Below are 18,623 nucleotides of genomic sequence, written 5' to 3'. Positions count from 1 at the left end.
TTCCTCGTGAATAGAAAAGTTGCCTGCATAGGAGGGATTATGGGTATATTACTTCTCTCCCCCCTCTGTGGTAAAGTGGACGATGCCTAACTAAGGGATTTTAAAGTAGTGGTTCATAGCTGCCAAGGTTTCAGATTGCTTTGTGTGACATTTTCATAATTTCAGCGTAATTATGAGTGACATTTCAAAAACTAGGTGTGACACTTTTTCCGCAAATCAAAACCATGGAATTAGAACGAGGGAAACATAAATATCAGACATTACACCCATAGGGGTCACAACCCGGACACAGACTGTACTTTATTTCAAAAAGACACAATGAGCAGTTTAATAAAAATCAATTTGCGGATTATAGCAGGGTTCGCAGCCCCGCTCATTATTTATTATTTACCCGAGGCTGAAAATACATGTTATTGCTATTCTAAGCCATTACCATACGACACAGTAAGGCATCGGAGGGAGGGGGGTGGGGCAGGGCAAGCCTCAGGAAGAGAGGCTGACTGAAGTACACATGGCCTAGTTCAGAGCCCGACTGTAAGCTGTATTCTCAAAAAAAATACACTTTTTGAGAGAGTGAGCAGTTATATTCATAAATAGTTGCACGCCCGTCAGCCCTGGCCATGGTTTACTGGTATGTCACCGCCTCTACCTAAGAGTACTTGCACCAGTGCGTGTCATGCAGGCTGTCTAAAAACACACATATGGCACAGAAGTCTTAATTTTAAAACATACCGGCACTCTCTCTCTCTGGTACATACTTCATTCTGATGACCAATGGCTTCGTGTGGCAGCTGAGCCCAACTCCAGCACTTCTCCTCCGGGGCTCCATGCGTCTCCGGGCGGGACTTCCGTCAGCTGGAGGAACACAACTCCGCTCCTGCCGTCTCTTCCCCCGGGGCTCCCTCAGCACACGGGAGCCCCGCACCATCCAGCACTTCTCCTCCGGGGCTCCATGCGTCTCCGGGCGGGACTTCCGTCAGCTGGAGGAACACAACTCCGCTCCTGCCGTCTCTTCCCCCGGGGCTCCCTCAGAACACGGGAGCCCCGCACCATCCAGCACTTCTCCTCCGGGGCTCCATGCGTCTCCGGGCGGGGGCGGGACTTCCGGACTTCTCTCCCACGCACCATGCCAACGGTGCTTCACCCTAACCCCCGTTTCCCCTCCCTTGCCCCACAGGACTCTGCTGACTTGCCTGACGCCGCGGCACCTGAGCCCTTCGAAGCATTCTTGAAGGGAGAGGACACGGACGGCGGGAGGGGGCGGGAGGGGACACGGACGGCGGGAGGGGGCGGGAGGGGACACGGACGGCGGGAGGGGGCGGGAAACGTGCACAGGACAGCGAGGGGGGGGCGGAAAGGCACACGGAGGGGGCGGGACGGACGGCGGGAGGGGGCGGGAGAGGACACGGAGGGGGCGGGAATGGACAGCGCATCTGAATTCACTTTCAGTGAAAGGGGAGGGAACGGGAAAAAACGTAACTCCGCCCTGGGAAAAAATCTCGTGAACGCCCCCGAATCTGGTCCGGACTTGACGGACAGATCCGGCACTCAATGGCTAGCCTCCATTTATGGAGCTAGCCAATGAGAGCCGGGGGACGTTCCCGAAGTGCTTAGTGTCGACATAGGATTTCACCTGCGCTGAAAAGCTGCGCAGAGCTGAACCACAAGAGAGAAACTACAATACATAACCAGCGCACATATTGAGCTAGCAAAAGTGTACCTACCAACACGCACACAATAAGGTAGCAAGAGTAACACTGCGAGAATACCAGGCAGACACTGATCTAGCAAGAGTAAGCCGCAAGAGTAAGCCTTCCAAGGATATCAGTACACTCAAGATATCAGTACACTCAATGATATATAGGAGAGAGCCTACTACTCAGTCTGTGTGCTGGCAGATACCCAGCACGCACTCTTCGCTAGCAAGTGAACGTACAAACAATACCAATGCACACACGGAGACGGTGAGCTAGCAAGAGCAAACCTAAGAAGAAGAATACCAGAGAGACACTGAGCCAGTACGCGTGAAACTACGAAGAATGTCGGTACGCTCTCTGAACTACAGGAGAGAACCCACGGAACATATTCAGCACACACAGGGCTAGCAAGAGTTTACCTACGAAAAATACCAACACGCACACATACAATGAGCAGGCACGAGCAATCCTAGGAACAATATAACCAGCTAGCCACTGAGCGTTCAAGAGTGAATATAAGAAACAAAACTAGCACACACTCTGAGCTAACAAGTATGGACAAACAAAGAATACCACCGCGTACAATGAGCCGGCAAAAGTAAATCTACGAAGAATAACAGCACTCACACCGCGCTGCCAAGAATTATCCTAAGGGAATACCACCACACTGAGCTAGCAAGAGCATAAAAAACAAACAAGAATACTAGCACATACTGAGCTAGCATGATGTATTTACACCAAATTTGAACACATTGACAGAGCGAGTAAGAGTGGAACTACACAAATCACCACCACGCTCACTGAAAGGTCAAGAGCGAGCATCTCTGAACAATACCAGCATGCACACAATCAAGTGGGGGCATATACGGAAAGCATCAGCAGGACACAGCGCGTGCAAGAGTGAACTCACGCCGAATTCAGGCACGCGCACCAAGCTAGCAAGAGTGAACCTACACAAAGATAATCACACACGCTCAGCGTGCAAGAGTGTACGTGTGAAAAGTATCAGCACAATCACAAGCTGACAAGAGTGAGCATCAACGAAAGAGGCACTACAATACTGAGCACACCGGGCTAGCACGAGTGAGCCTCTGCGGAAAATACCAACACACGCACGACGACGATCAGAGTGATAATCTACGAAACATAGCATCTCACACACACACACCGAAGTAACAAGAGGAATCACCCAGGAGAATTAACAATAAACGCACTGATGTAACAAATATATGTATCTGTGGGGAAAAGCAGCGCACACACGAGGTATGGGAATTTACTGGAAAAAAGCACAAGTATCGAGGTGACAAGTATGGGCAGCTTTGAGGAATACCGGCACACACGCTGGAATAACAAGAGCGAGCATCCACCTTCGATACTACAGCAGGGCAAAGGGAACTCAAGAGGCCGAAAACTCAACAGTGCACACCGCGTAGCACAGGCGAGAATCTACCCGCCGGCGCAAAATAGTGCGGGTATGTGAGAAGTGCCACACAACACACAGGTGCACACACTAATGCAGCACGAATGAACACAAATACGTGCATTGGTGTCCACGAGGTAGGAAATTTGAAAACCTACCACAAACCTCACTGGTGATGCTGTACACAGGGAGCATTTTTCGAAATAAGAACTCGCACACTTATATAACAACAGTGAGCAGATATGTGTCCACGCTGGAAACAGGGCGGCTTCTATGAGAAACACGGCTACAGAATGGTCGGTTCTCTTTTAAAACTACTTTATATGAATTGTGCAAATGCGCATGCAAGTGTCGTTGACTTAATTTACGCCGATAATTGTATTGCTACTATATATAAGAACTGGGCCACATTCGACGTATTATAAAGTCGCGCTAAGGTGCACAGTGCTGTAAACAGTGCTGAAGGTTCCCGCTTGTGGTTTCCGGCAAGTCGTGCAAAGGAAAAGTTATTCACATGGACATCCACTTTAAACTATTAGGAGCAGAAGAGCTCTTCTGTTCCGAATAGCGCATTATTTGCAAAGCTCAGTCGCGCATTATTTCACACACTCACTGGCTGATAATGTGAATGGAACGTGCTGAGCGTGAGCACTGCGCGTGCTGGGTGCTTATTTCAGTAGAGGTTGTGAGATTAGTAGGTGTTACAGGGCTCCGCGGCCCCGACAGTGGGCGGGGGGGCGCAGGTGCCTACCTGCCGGCCTTGGTGATGATCATCTCGGTGCCAAAGTCGTGGAAGCGCTTCCAGAGCTCGGACCCCTGCAGCTCCACCTGAGCGATGGGGGGCGAGGCAGACCTGCTCTCGGCGCAGGGCTTCGGCCGCTTCTCTGCAAGAGACCGAGAGAGGGACAGTGAGACAGGGCAGGGACTGTGAGACAGGGCAGGGACAGTGAGACAGGTCAGGCAAAGGGAAAGGACCAGGGGCGCCCCAGGGACCAACGAGACAGGGTGCCAGGGCTAGGGCGCCAACAATTTATGTATTTGAAAGTGTCACCAGTGCGTGTCATGCAGGCTCCTCCGGGGCTCCATGCGTCTCCGGGCGGGACTTCCGTCAGCTGGAGGAACACAACTCCGCTCCTGCCGTCTCTTCCCCCGGGGCTCCCTCAGCACACGGGAGCCCCGCACCATCCAGCACTTCTCCTCCGGGGCTCCATGCGTCTCCGGGCGGGGGCGGGATTTCCGGCCTTCTCTCCCACGCACCATGCCAACGGTGCTTCACCCTAACCCCCGTTTCCCCTCCCTTGCCCCACAGGACTCTGCTGACTTGCCTGACGCCGCGGCACCTGAGCCCTTCGAAGCATTCTTGAAGGGAGAGGACACGGACGGCGGGAGGGGGCGGGAGGGGGCGGGAGGGGACACGGACGGCGGGAGGGGGCGGGAGGGGACACGGACGGCGGGAGGGGGCGGGAGGGGGCGGGAAACGTGCACAGGACAGCGAGGGGGGGGCGGAAAGGCACACGGAGGGGGCGGGATGGACGGCGGGAGGGGGCGGGAGAGGACACGGAGGGGGCGGGAATGGACAGCGCATCTGAATTCACTTTCAGTGAAAGGGGAGGGAACGGGAAAAAACGTAACTCCGCCCTGGGAAAAAATCTCGGGAACGCCCCCGAATCTGGTCCGGCCTTGACGGACAGATCCGGCACCCAATGGCTAGCCTCCATTTATGGAGCTAGCCAATGAGAGCCGGGGGACGTTCCCGAACTGCTTAGTGTCGACATAGGATTTCACCTGCGCTGAAAGGCTGCGCAGAGCGCAGCCTTTCGGCAGGCGAAACCCAAAAAAGAAAAACTTGTATTTTGAACTTTGACTGCATTATATGTAATGTGCTTCCAAAGGGAGCATGTGTTGCCATATGAATAAGTGGAAATATATTGTATGTTCAATCTCCATAATAACAGTCATTATGATCTCTAGAGTGTTAGTAGGATTTTACTTAACACCTGAGAAAGATTTTAGAAACACAACCACAGTAAAAACACACAGATATATGAAAGATGAAGAGCAATTGAAAGCTTCTTTTGTTGCTTACAATATGGGGGATTACTCAACAACGTTTATTCTACGTTAGTACAGGAATACACACACACCATGGGAGCTAAGGACTGCTATGTCTGTGCTTATTTACCGTCATAGGCATCAAAAGCAGTCACCTATTACCACATGCCTTTATCTTATTGAATCTAATGTCGTATATTACTTACACTTGTATATAGACAAGAACACTATGAAAATTTATATTCTAACTATGACTTGATACTTTCTAGAGTGCCATTGATAAAAAGCAGTAATTTACACTCACAATCAAAAGAAATGGACACAACCTGGTATTAATGTATGCCACATAGAACTAAAGTGTTGAGGCTTATCAGAATAACTTACGCTGTTTGATGCGCCTGTTAGAGAAAGTTTTTATTATTACATTAGAAGAAAGAAACACTAACATGACACAAATTAAAGACAAACACAGTGATGTTTTGTCCTTCGTGAGGATACTCCAAGGCCCACTTTGCATCGTTCGAGAGAGGAGTGGCCAGGACTTTGCCGCCTCCCACTACCGCTGTGCTATAAAGCGCTTGGAGATATCTTGCGGCACGGGACACTGTATTGTTGCCGGATTTTGCCACCTCCTGCTAATGCCAAGCTATAAAGCACATTGGATGCTGTGTTGCTGTGGCCCTTCATGAGGGGACTCCAAGCCCCGCTTTACATCACTCCAAACAGGAGGGGCAAGGATGTTGCGATCTCCCGCTACTGCCGCGCCTGGAGACATTCTGTAGCACGAGGTGCGCCAGGGGAAAACCCAAGCCAAAGGCGGGCCTATCTGCACCCATCAGTGGCCCGAAGAGGCTGGGCTATCCCCCCCTAGTTCTGGTACCTGGTTTTATTTCAATGGTGTTTAGCATCTAGCATGAGCAAAATAAAAACTGTGAGTAATATTGCAGAGGACAACATGATTACCAGCTTAGACTCCTTCCTAGTGCGTCCAGCCGGGGTACTTTCTAAGGAAATTGAACTAACTGAAAGGAGGCTTTCTCTTGGGGGAGTGGGGGACCCAGCAGTTTGTGTAAGGCGGGACGATTCTTTGGGGGCAATTCTCCCATTATTCAAGATTCTGCTGGCTCGTCTACACTCTTAGAGGGAGCTAATAATAATGCCTGCATTGATCATGTTTAATACTGAACCTCCCGTTAAGAAGAAAGGAGGAACTGTGCGGAAGAAAGCCCCGCCTAGTCCCAAGGCTGGCATCGCACTTCCAATATTGGGGTGGGTGCTCCTGTACTGTCAAATTCTGGTGTACTATGTACTAGGTTTGTAACCATGTTAAAAATGCATTTAAAAGTTCCTCAAGATAGCCTTGACAGCATAGATGCTAGATTAGCTACAGTAATTGAAACTTAGGCACTAGCCCCTCCATGGTGACTAAAACCTGAAAGCAAATGCTGCAATCCTTCTTCTAGTTCCATGCCACCAGCATACACATTCTTCGTCAGGATTGTTTGTTCCTGTAAGGCTCTCTTTTAATACAGCTTTTGTTTACCCCTCCAGCCCTCCCTTCTTTAATCTCCGCCCACTCTCTTGCCAGACTGGTTTACCTGTTACCTCTCATTGGAGTGCTTTCAAGAGTTAAAATCAATTTTCGTCTTCTCCATTAACCTGAAGCACCTCATGTTTTACTGTTTGCCTCGCGGCGCCTCTTTCTGCTTATTGACCCACCCCTCTTATCTGTGTGGGTGTACAGTTCATACTTTGTATAGGTTGCTCTGACCATGCTTGTATGTTAGGGAGCATTGGTCGCCCTTGCTGGGTGGGACTTGCAACACAAGTTTTGTTGAAGGCAGGACAAATATCGCAAAATGTTGCAAGTGTACGGCTTTAAAAGCAGGAAAGATTGTAGGCTGCTCTCGAGAAGGAAGGGCGCAGCATATTACTACTTTATATTCTTCTTTCTCTTCAAACACGCTCAGCATACTCCTTACAGGAGATGCTACTTCGCACTACTACCCAAGCCCCTACATATCTTTATGAAATTAACACGCCTCAGGATCAATAGTTACCCAATATTGTCGTCCAAAAAAAACTAAAGGGCTCTATACAAAAACATCGCACATGATACTTTTTGCTCGCTGTATGCATATTTCAAATTTGAGACTGGAGCCTGTGGTTTCTCTTGGTTACTCTGTTTTGCCTGACAATCCCCAAACCCGTTCCAAGGAGAAAGAGTCCCTTTTCAAAATAGGCGCTGCATTCTTGTCCAGAGTTGATTGTGTTGTTTTTATTTTTCACATCTCGTCAGTTTGCTTTACAATTGCATTTTACGATTCTTTAGGCGTGTGCCATCTTGCCGCCACATGCATGTAATAAGTATATTTATTTATTAGACATTAAGTGTGTACATAAAGATGCCAACCTTTTACCACCTTCCCTGAGGATGCTACGAGGCAGATGCAGCTGTTGGGGATACTCCCGATCACCTTTTCTTCTGTCACTTCACTGCATGCATTAGATTTTGAGCCATGCGGGTCCCTTTCCAGCCAGGCATCCCCAAAGTCATTTATTAGGTTGAGCCTTGGCAGCACATGCTGTATTCACTTTTTAGGCTTACACCATGCCCATGTAAAGTAACAATTAATGTTATATCACCCAGGATAATGTAATGCATGGATAAACACTTATAAGGTCCCAGAGGTGAGACCTATTGGCTATGGCAATGTTTGTTAAAAAAGGTAGACATAATGATCCCAGGTGCTACAGGCCCAAATCATTAATTGATTCCACTGTGAAAGTTATGGACAGAGTGATTTTTAACAGATTAAGAGATTGGTGGGATGATAGTTGTGTTTAATTTCCCTGTCACATTACATCTGCCACAAGGAATTGGCTTTGCCATATCTTGAGATTCTCATGAAGTTAGGCCCCCTTTTGTTGTGGCTCTCAATTTGGATTAACCCAAGAGCTTTATTTACTCATAATAATATTCCAATCAATCAGGTAGTATTTGTAGAGCGTGGCTTGTCATCTGAGAGGGTATCCAGTTGCTTGCTGCAGGTCTCAGTCGAAGAGCCAGGTCTTGAGTCCCTTCCTAAAGTCGGTCAGCAAGGGTGCAGAGGTGGAGGGGGAGGGTGTTTCAGGCTTTATCGGCTAGGTGGGCAAAAGATCGTCCTCCATTGCAGCGGCAGTGTATGTGGAGTATCTGTGCGAGGAAGAGGTGCGGAGCGAAGGCTCCTGGGGGGAAGGTGGAAGTGCAGATGGTGGTTAATGTAGGCAGGTTCTTAGTTGTGGAGGGCTTTTTAGGCGTGGGTCAGTAGCTTGATGTGGCATCTCTTCAGTACTGGGAGCCAGTGGAGGTCTTTCAGATGCTGGGTGAAGTGGGCTCTCTTGGACAAGTTGAGGAATAGACTGGATGGTCTGGAGTCTTTGCATGAGTTCGGTGGAAGTGCCTGCGTAGAGTATGTTGCCATAGATGCGTCGACTGATGATGAGGGCCTGCGTAACAGTCTTCCTAGTGCTGATGAGGAGACGCTTGGAGACTTTGCGGAGCATGTGAAAGCAGGTTGAGGAGACAGCGCTGACCTGACATCTCATTGAGAGTTTGCTGTTGAGGATGATGCTGCTGTTGTATGTGAGGTCTTTCAACGTGGGGGTGAGGTAGAGTTCCATCAGCCACCAGGATTAGTTCCAGAGGGCTGTGTGTCCGCCGAAGAACAGGACCGTAGTCCTGTCTAAGTTGTGATTCCGGCAGTTGTTCTTCATCCAGGCTGAGATGTTCTTCATGCAGTTGTGGAAGTTGGTCTTTGTCAAGGTGGGGGTCGACTGAGGGTGAGAAGATGAGCTGGGTATCGTCGGCACAGGAAATTATGTTGCTATCGTGCGATCTGACGATGTCTGCGAGTGGTGTCATGTATAAGTTTAAGAGGGTTGGGCTGAGGGATAATCCTTGGAGTATGCAACTGATGGTGTGTTTGACTTGCGAAGAATATGGGGGAAGTGGACTATCTGGGTGCATCCTGTGAGGAAGGATGCCATCCATCTGAGCGTGCTGTCTGTGATTCCAATCTGGCGTAGGCGGTAGATAAGTGTGTAGTGGGAGACAGTGTTGAAAGCGGCGGAGAGGTCAAGCAGGATCAGGGCGGCAGATTCTCCTCTGTCGAGTAGGGTGCGCATAGCGTCTGTTGCGGCGATCAGGGCTGTCTTTGTGCTGTGGTTGGTTCTGAAGCCTGATTGAGATGGGTCCAGTAGATTGTTTCTCTCCAGGTGTTCGGTGAGTTGGAGATTGATGGCCTTCTCCAGTACCTTGGTGTTGAACAGGGGCAGACAGATGGGGTGGTAATAATGGAGTTCGTTGGGGTCTGCTGTGGGTTTCTTGAGGATGGGTCGGACTTTGGAATGTTTCCAGGCATCAGGAAAGGTGGCTGTGGTTATCAATGCATTGGGCATGGAGGTGAGTTGGTGGCTGATTTCGTCTCTTCCGAGGTTGAAGATTTGGTGGGGGCTGGGGATGGAGTGTGGATGGAGTGTGGATGGAGTTCATAAGAGAGGTTTGAGGGTTGGGGATCGAACCTTTTGTAGATGGTTGCTATCTTGTGGAAGTAGTCGGCCAGGGCATCACAGAGTTCCTGTGATAAGGGGATCTCATTTTCTGTATCTGAATAGCTAAACCTTAGCCTGTTGGGAAAACCTACTTTTTTACACTCCTTTATTTATATGTAAGGCTAATAAGAAGATTTGTAATTGTTTGTTTATGGAAAAGGGCCTTGCAGAAAGCGAATGTCTAGAATCAACCAAACAGATAGTTCAAAGTGGAGAGGTGTGTTGCAGCGGTCAGGGCAGCTGACTTTGGAGCACAGGGTTCATGGTTTGATCCCCGGATCCGGCGGCAGCTCAGCTCAGCTCAGCACCATGCGACTCTAGGCAATAGCTCACTTAATTTCCACAACGGCCCCCAGCGCCTTGAGACCCGTAATGGTGAGTAGTTTGCGCTTTACAAATAAAGATTTACATTGATTTACATTTACAATAATTTCGTTTTGAAAAACACTTACGGCCCAGAACCACATCTCATGTACGTGAATGTATGTCGATACTTTGCATACCATTCCTACGCATGATTTTAGTGCGATGTTTTTACTTAGCATAAACCATTACTTCGTAAGTTTTAACTGCGCATGCATTTATAACGTGAATGTTTATACATGTACTATGGTTTATGCTAATTAAAAACCTTGCACTAAAATCATGCGTACACTACACTACCTTACACTACTTAAACACCACTACATTACCCTAAACCCTAAGACACTACCCACTACACAACCTTCATCTTTCCCACCTCCTGGACCCTACACTCTAACACTACACTTCTGGCCTCCCCGACACCACCCTAAACCCTAAAACACTACCCTACACAAACACCACAGCACTACCCTAAACCCTAAAACACTAAACCCTGCACAACCCTCCCCCGACCCCCAGTACTGTCTCTACACCCAAACACTACCATGCACGACACCCCAACACTACCCTAAACCCTAAAACACTACCCTACACTACACTAACATCACAACACTACCCTAAACCCTAAAACACTACCCCCAGCACGACCCTGCCCCTACCCACAGTCCAATCCCCACACTGAAAGACTACCCTGCATGACCCCCGACACATCCCAAATCCCTAAAACACTACCCTACACTACACAAACACTGCATCACTACTCGACAAAACTACCCTTCACGACCCCCGATACTACCCCAAACTCAAATACACTACTCTACACTACTCAAACACAACCCTACAACCTAAAAGACTACCCCGGCACAACCCAAAAAAACTACACTTACCTCTCTCTCCTACGTCGTTTCTCTCTTCTCCAGCTTCCAGTGATGTCAGATCTGCATTTCGTTGTTTGGAAACGGAAGCGACTTCCCAACAGCGATGTGGATAGCGCATGCCATAACAACGCATGCGCTTGCGATGTAACAACTTGCGTACTAATGGTACGCGTTGTAACATCGCAAGCGTAGTAACGCTTGCGAAGTAATGGTATGCGCTCTAGCAGCCGCGCACTAAAGGTCGTTTACCCATGTACGTGAATACTAATTGGGAAAGAACATTATTGCTAAAATTTTGAGCCAGCACTATATGCCATATTTTGTGCTTCCCACGGGGGCATTTTGGGAGTTTAGTAGATATGAAATGCGCCTGTGATAATGTTTCCACCAATCTCTGTTGCACTTTTCGATATCTTGCACTTTATATAAACATTTTAGAGTCCAGTGCTTATTACCTCTTTTTAAACTTCCTAATTTTTAACAATGTAGGGTTGCCCTTAGATTTTTACATTTAGTGCCTACTAGTGATGTCAGGTTTAGAGTGAGTAGTTTCTTAAGGCAGCAGTGCTTTATCAGGAAAGTCTTGATTTTTATGCTTGAACACTTTTTGTATACGTTTGTACTTTTTATCTGAACTTTACGTATGATATTATGAACTGCATGATTATCTTTTATGATTGTCTTTGACATTCGAATAAACATTTGTTTGACTTTGGCTAGGGATGTTTTGAAAAAAGTTTTCGAAAAGGAAGAGGAATTCAGAAAGAAAATGGTTTATCGAAAATTAAGATTAGACAGTCAACACATGTGGAATGAAAACAAATTAAAACAAATCAGACATGGGGGGATTAGTAATTGTGATCACACATTTTAATAAATAGGAGGGACATGGCAAAATTTACATGGAGAGTAATCTGCAATTCCAGGAGTTTATTTTGTTTGTAGAAATAATGCTTATTTTCTATTACCTGCTAACTGGGTATTAATTATTTAGGGATGCTATTGCCTAAAATGTACCCTGTGACTAGTATAGATGCATTAACAATAACATCAGCACACATACACAGCTGTAGTGCAGACAAGGGAGCTCAATTAGTAGGATATATTTTTGGAGCAATCATTCCACTTGTAGGAGTAATTTTAAATGACAAAAACATTAGAAAACTGTTGATAAGCTCAGGTCAAACTATTTTGGCAAGTAACAGGTACTTCCATGGGAAGAACATGCGCACCCAGCATGGCTAACATGTAAATACATGGTTTCGAGACAGAACACATTTATCCTATGAATAATCCTTTCCAGAAACATCTTAACCCCTTCGCTGCGGCGGCTATTCCGCCGCAGTGCTATGGGGGAGGCGGGGCCGCGCGGCGGTCCCGTGTTCGTGACAGAACCGCTCCGTCACTGCCCTCGGGTGAGCTGTGCTTGTGACGGAACGGTTCCGTCACGGACCCGCCCGCCCATTAGAACGTCAGCGCAGGCGCAGCGAGCGGGCCGTGACGGAACCAATCCGTCACCAGCACAGCCCACCCGAAGCTCGTGACGGAACGGTTCCGTCACGAGCATGGGAGGGGTTATACTGTGGAAGAGAGATATTGATGACGATCTGGTCATCTGGGAGGATGATCAGACATCTTCTGACGCCTTCTCTGTTTGGCTTCACACCCTGAATGTCAACTTGAAGTTCACAGGTAAATTTTGTAGAATTTAACTGCTGTTTCTTGATCTGCTTTTTAACCCAAAGGAAGGAGGGGTTTTACCGAACTATACCAGAAACTAATGGCACGGAGTTCGTTTTCATGCTATAAATGTTTCCATCCAAGAGCATTACAAGATAATCTGCCCATAGGCCAATTTTTAAGATTAAGACGGAATTGCACAGAGCTAGAGAAATACAAACAACACGCAGATAATCTCAGCAGAAATTTGAAGATGAGACAGTACCCTAAGGATCTGGTTCGACGTGCATCCAAAAGGGCCCATAACAACAATAGGTAAGCCCTGCTTGAAACACACTCCAGATTGAAAATTGAAAGATTAGTGTGAGCAATTACACTACATACAGCCAGTTGACAGATACAGTCAAAAAGGCTATCAGTAATAACCGGGAAATTTTGAATATTGGAGACAAACAGAGGGAGACATCCCTTTTTGCATTGAAACGTACCAACACATGTACAAACCTCTATTCTGACCTATATTGCATTTTAACAGACCTATTCAGGTTCTATCCTGCCATTACCTCTACCATTGATCACTAGCACATCTAAATTAAACAAGGTACAGTTAGTTCATTTTTTTATTTTCTTTGAATTTTTAAAAGAGACATTTTTATCATTGTATATTTTTATATAAGTCTAGTTGAACGATACATGCATATATACAATTAGCTCATAATATATTCAACAAATGTAACGCCAGTAAAATTACTGACTCTCACCACACAGACTCATTCATTCATCATATAAACATCCTAATAAAAACCACATGAGATTCAACCCTGTGAGGGGTCCAAAAATACTCTAGAGAAAACAAGGATTGTTGAAGCAATTTCTAGTGGTACTGTTTCTCCAGGTACCGCTTTTCAAGGGTAACACTTGGTCTTGGTTGAAAAGTACTAACAACATTGGAGATATGTTAGTACACTCAAGGACACGTTTAAACAGACAACAACAGACACAACAAGGACTATGGACAACAACACATATTAAAGGTCATTTTCCATGTGGCATGTGTTTGGTTTGTGTCTTAACGCATTCTATGACACAGATAGAGATTGGACTCCAAACTGTATGGGTATTACATAAACATATGAACTGTAATTCATCAGGAGTAATATACTTGATCACATGCCCATTTCGTTTGCAGTATGTAGGTAGACCACACGGAAAATGAGAACAAGAAAAGTGGAACACAAGAGCACTATTAGGTGTAAAAAAAAGCAACATTAAATTGACTAAACATTTTATGGCGCAGAATCACTCTGAAAATGATCTCAAATGGACAGGGCTCGCTAAACCATTTCACACCACACAGATGGCCGAATTGGATACCCTACTCTTCCGCAGAAAACAATGCTGGATTTTTAGACTTAAGAGCCATCTTAAAGGATTAAATGACGATATTCCTTGGTCATTCCTTTGAAATGGATATAGGTATGAATTAGGCTTAAATGTCCTTATAAAGCTTCCTATTTTATTGAAATTGTAACTATCCCAGAGATATAGATTAGAAATAATGTTGCACTTCATGAAAGTGATTAGGATTAGTACAGGAGAAGAGTTTGCAGAATAGAGATGTATATATTTGAAATACTGTCAGGGTTCAGGTACTGCGCCTCTGTATAATATGCCTAAATGTATTCATATTATCTATACACCTATTATGATTATTATTTTTGGATGGGTAGGAGACATATTTGAATAACCCTAAGATGATATGTGAGCTATAGTCAAGAATGTTCATGCACAATCAGTGACGATATGTCTCCAGCTATCCAGGTTCACCTCTGCCCCAATAGTTTGATTCACAGAAGTACGAGCATGAGAGTACAATGGGTGTATGATAGTTTACAGAGACAGGTCACAATATTTCTATGAATATCGATCCTTTGATACATATTATAATCATGTATGATTGTGGCACATATCATTACAGTCTACTATACATGTGAGACGCACCTCACGTGGTGAATTTGGGATCTATCTTTTCCGCCATTCTTTTTGATAAACAATTTTATTGATTTTATAAGCAATAAAGTAAACAGAGCGCCACTGTGACATATGAGACAATTCGATACGTTTTCAGAATTTTCCCCTTTGGGGCCTATATTTGGCACGATTCAAGTTGCCCCTCTAAGCCTTCTTATCATCGTCTATGGAACTTCAGCCTATCCAGCCCAACCACCTGCCCCATATGGGTTTCCCCGACATTCTTAGCCTCTCCGGTCAAGATCTAGACCAAGATACAGTTCCGGGTTTCACTGAGCGGAATGAACATATGCCGTAGATTTGGATACTAATCATGTTCTGTAGATGCCACGATCATATAAGATAGTGGCATACAGGATTAAAGTCCATTTTTTTATGTAAAATGTATTTTACGATGAGAGAATAGGGAACTACTTCTCCAGACATTCCTTGTCCTTCGGGCTCAGCCTGAGATACATTTCCAGGCCATATGTACATGATCAAATAAATGCGGTAGAGGACTGAGTCATACTCTGACCAAGGACACGGAGACGAACTGCAATATAGGGAAGGTACCTCTAGATGAATGAAGATAGAATACAGGCATTAGAACATTGGAATGTTGGTAGCTCCACTGAAAACAATGGAGTGCACCAGGCTTATAATGGCTGGTATAAGCCCGGAGCTCCAACATTCCAATGTTTCTTTGTTCACATCTCTGGCTGTGAACAAAGGCTTCAGGGAGCCTGAGGGGATTTCAGTTCCCTTGCGCTCCCTGAAGGCTTTGTTTTATTTGTTAGAACATTCTGCCCTCTATTGGCAGAATGTTCTGATAGCCTTATAGCCCTTCGTAGCTAGGTTATACGGCTATTAAAGTTCTTCTCCCTTGTTAAAGGCCCTCGCCTTTGGCTCTGGCTTTTAATGCTGGAGAGGGCCTTTAATAGCCGGTATAGCCCGCTACGGCAGCCTATAAGGCTATATTGTGACTCGAGTTTGGCGGGCTAGATTTACCCGCGCTCGGAGTTCTATGCTGTGTTTAAGATCCTCTAGTTTCTTTCCCTCTTCCTCTCTGTTTTGTGAGTTCAGAATTCCCACTGTGAAGTCGGACTTTACCTGCGCCCCGAGTTCTATGCTGTGTTTAAGATCCCCTTGTTTCTTTACCTCTTCCTCTCTGTTTTGTGAGTTTAGAATTCCCACTGTGAAGGGCACCACAGCACCCGATTAGGCCACTGCACCTAGTAGAATAGAGTATGTACTCCTTTTTATGGTGTGATATGTAGTATAGATTCGCCACTCGGGTAACTGTGTATAATTCACTCTCCAGTTCAGGATGGTTAGAGACTATAGGTACTTACATTACAATGGAGTAATTATACAAAAGTGATTAGGATTAGTACAGGAGAAAAGTTTGCAGAATAGAGATGTATATATTTGAAATACTGTCAGGGTTCAGGTACTGCGCCTACAATGCTGTGTGTACTGGCTTATGGGTTCACGCACTATGTAGGGGAAAAGACCAGTAAAAACTACATCACCCAGACTCCTCGGAGGAGGGGAGGTATCAACTGTAATCACGACACGCTTCCTGTTGCGTGTAATTCTCAGAATCCTTGTTCCCTGCCTGCTGGTAGGGGAGCTCACTGCACGTCGCCCTTTGACTCCTGGGTTCGGAGGAAGAGAAGCCGATGTTTCGTATTCCCGACTCGAGGTAGGACCGGTGTTGTCGCTATCTGGGTCATCAGACGGAGCGCGTTGCCTTCCGCCGCGCTGCCGTTCGGAGATGAGCATTTTTCTTTGTTTTGACTATAGAAGCGGAGCGCGGTAGTGCAAGCTACACGTTACCGTTATCAGCCTCGGTTTAGAAGTGGGCTCGTACTTCTAAGGGGCATTTGGTGATTTACTTTACAGGACAATTTTCAGTGCAGGCCCGCGGAGCGCAGTAGTGGTCACAACTACGCGCTACAGTGAGGGCCATTCTTTTGCACACTATCACGGTGACTAAGGGAGCAGAGTACTTGTGCCGGATATTCCAATAACCGTGCTTATTACCACAGGATCATTTGCTGTTTATTTTAAGAGTACTTTTTTTTTTCTTTTTATTGTGGTGTATTATAAAGAAAACCAAATGGGTAGTCACATCTGCGTACATGTAGGCAATGATAAAGGGCAAAGAACAAGTTAAAGAGTAGTACACAGTCTTTCGGTCCACAACCCTGAGGTCGGACGGCGTTTCAAGAGAGGCAAACCGTAATAAAAGCAAAGCAATACCTGCAGTGGACACAGAACAGGATATTCACACCACTTTTTTCATTTAAACAAAAAACAACAATTGAGGAAAGAAGTCCAGCAGAGAAAGTCAGGCCAGCCTGCAGGCCAATTTAAGGGGTCGAGCTCGAATTTGTGGTGCTACATCGCTACAGATCCCTGTTGGTAAAAAACATAGTTATCGGAGCATCACATGGTTCACAGAAAGAAAATAGCCAGATCACAATGAGGACCAATCCCACACTACTCAGCCCACACACCCGGTCCTAGATCCTCTACGGGGCATCGCCAGTTCTGCCGTCGGAGAATCACACAGTTCTCCACGGTATGCATTCCAATGTCCCCATTTCTTGTTCCACACTCCGGGGCAGCCCCTCAGTTTATACACAGTTTTCTCGGCTATCATGCATTGGTCCAGTGCGGCCACCCATCTCACCACTAATGGAGTGTCTGGGGAGCCCCAACCCATCGCTATGGAACGTTTAATCATTTTAAGACTACTTTTGATTGTGAACATGAACAGAGCGGAGTGTTGTGGTTTCTGCTTCCTACACACTACCGTATCTGTAAGGCCAAAGTGCTATTAGTTACTTTTCTTTCCACGCCTCTAAAAGGATTACCTTGCTTTTTATTTCATTTGGTGATGCTACTATCAGACCCCGGTTATGCAACGCAATCCTCACACTCTTGTCATGGCAGGCTGGAGGGGTGTTATTGATATTACACAGGTGTAGGTCATATGTATTTCTATGTGAATCCTGAGTATTGTTTATGTTCCATTTAGGCACAACTCAGTCAAGGCTGGTGGTGAATGAGGAGGATCTCAACAGAAGTTTTTTTCCTTTATTGAGCAGGTATAAATGAGCATCTAGTGAAACCATTCAAGAGTAGTCTGATATGATATGTTCTGATTCTAAGTGTGTGCTTTGTCGTTACAGGTTTTCTCCTTTTCCCTGCTGTCCCTTCCCTTCTCCTCCCTTTTTATTTTATTTTCCCTCGCCTAATGGCTCAAATACTCTGTGTAATTACAACTAGAGTGTTTGTGACGTTGGGAGGTGGACCATTATATACTACAACCGGATTCTGTGGAGCCAAATCGGACAGAATTACACGCCCAAGAAAATAGCTCTACTCGATCCGGTTGTCATTCTAATGGCTACTATGGAGGATGTTCTCCAGGCCTTAGTTATGGTCCAGCAAGAGTTAGCCTCTTCTAAAGCAGAAACAGCAGCATTAAGGGAGACGGTAGACAAGTTAAACAGAAATCCCTTTGATGCATCTTCCCCCATATACAGGTTACAGTACCTCCACCTATCCCTTTGGCCAACCCAGAGCGCTATTCCGGTGACCCAGCTAAGACACAAGTTTTTCTTACTCAAATCATGCTTCACTTTTCTTGCAAACCAGCATCCTTCCCTAATAACCACTCACGAGTGGCTTTTGCCATTTCTTATCTAATAGGCGATGCGGCTAACTGGGCGGTACCCTTAGTAAGGAAGAACGACGCCATACTATCAGATTGGTCGGCATTTCGCACCGAGTTCGAAAGAGTGTTCGACCGAAGGGCCACCACGTTCAGTGCAGACAGAGAACTTCTCACCCTTAGACAAGGAAGACGAGATTTAGTGACCTATCTTACTGATTTCAATAGACTGGTGGCGGAGA

Source organism: Lissotriton helveticus, chromosome 2_1, assembly GCF_964261635.1.
Source record: "Lissotriton helveticus chromosome 2_1, aLisHel1.1, whole genome shotgun sequence".
NCBI lineage: Eukaryota > Metazoa > Chordata > Amphibia > Caudata > Salamandridae > Lissotriton > Lissotriton helveticus.
The sequence above is the reverse complement of the archived record's forward strand: the minus strand, read 5'-3'. Positions refer to the sequence as shown.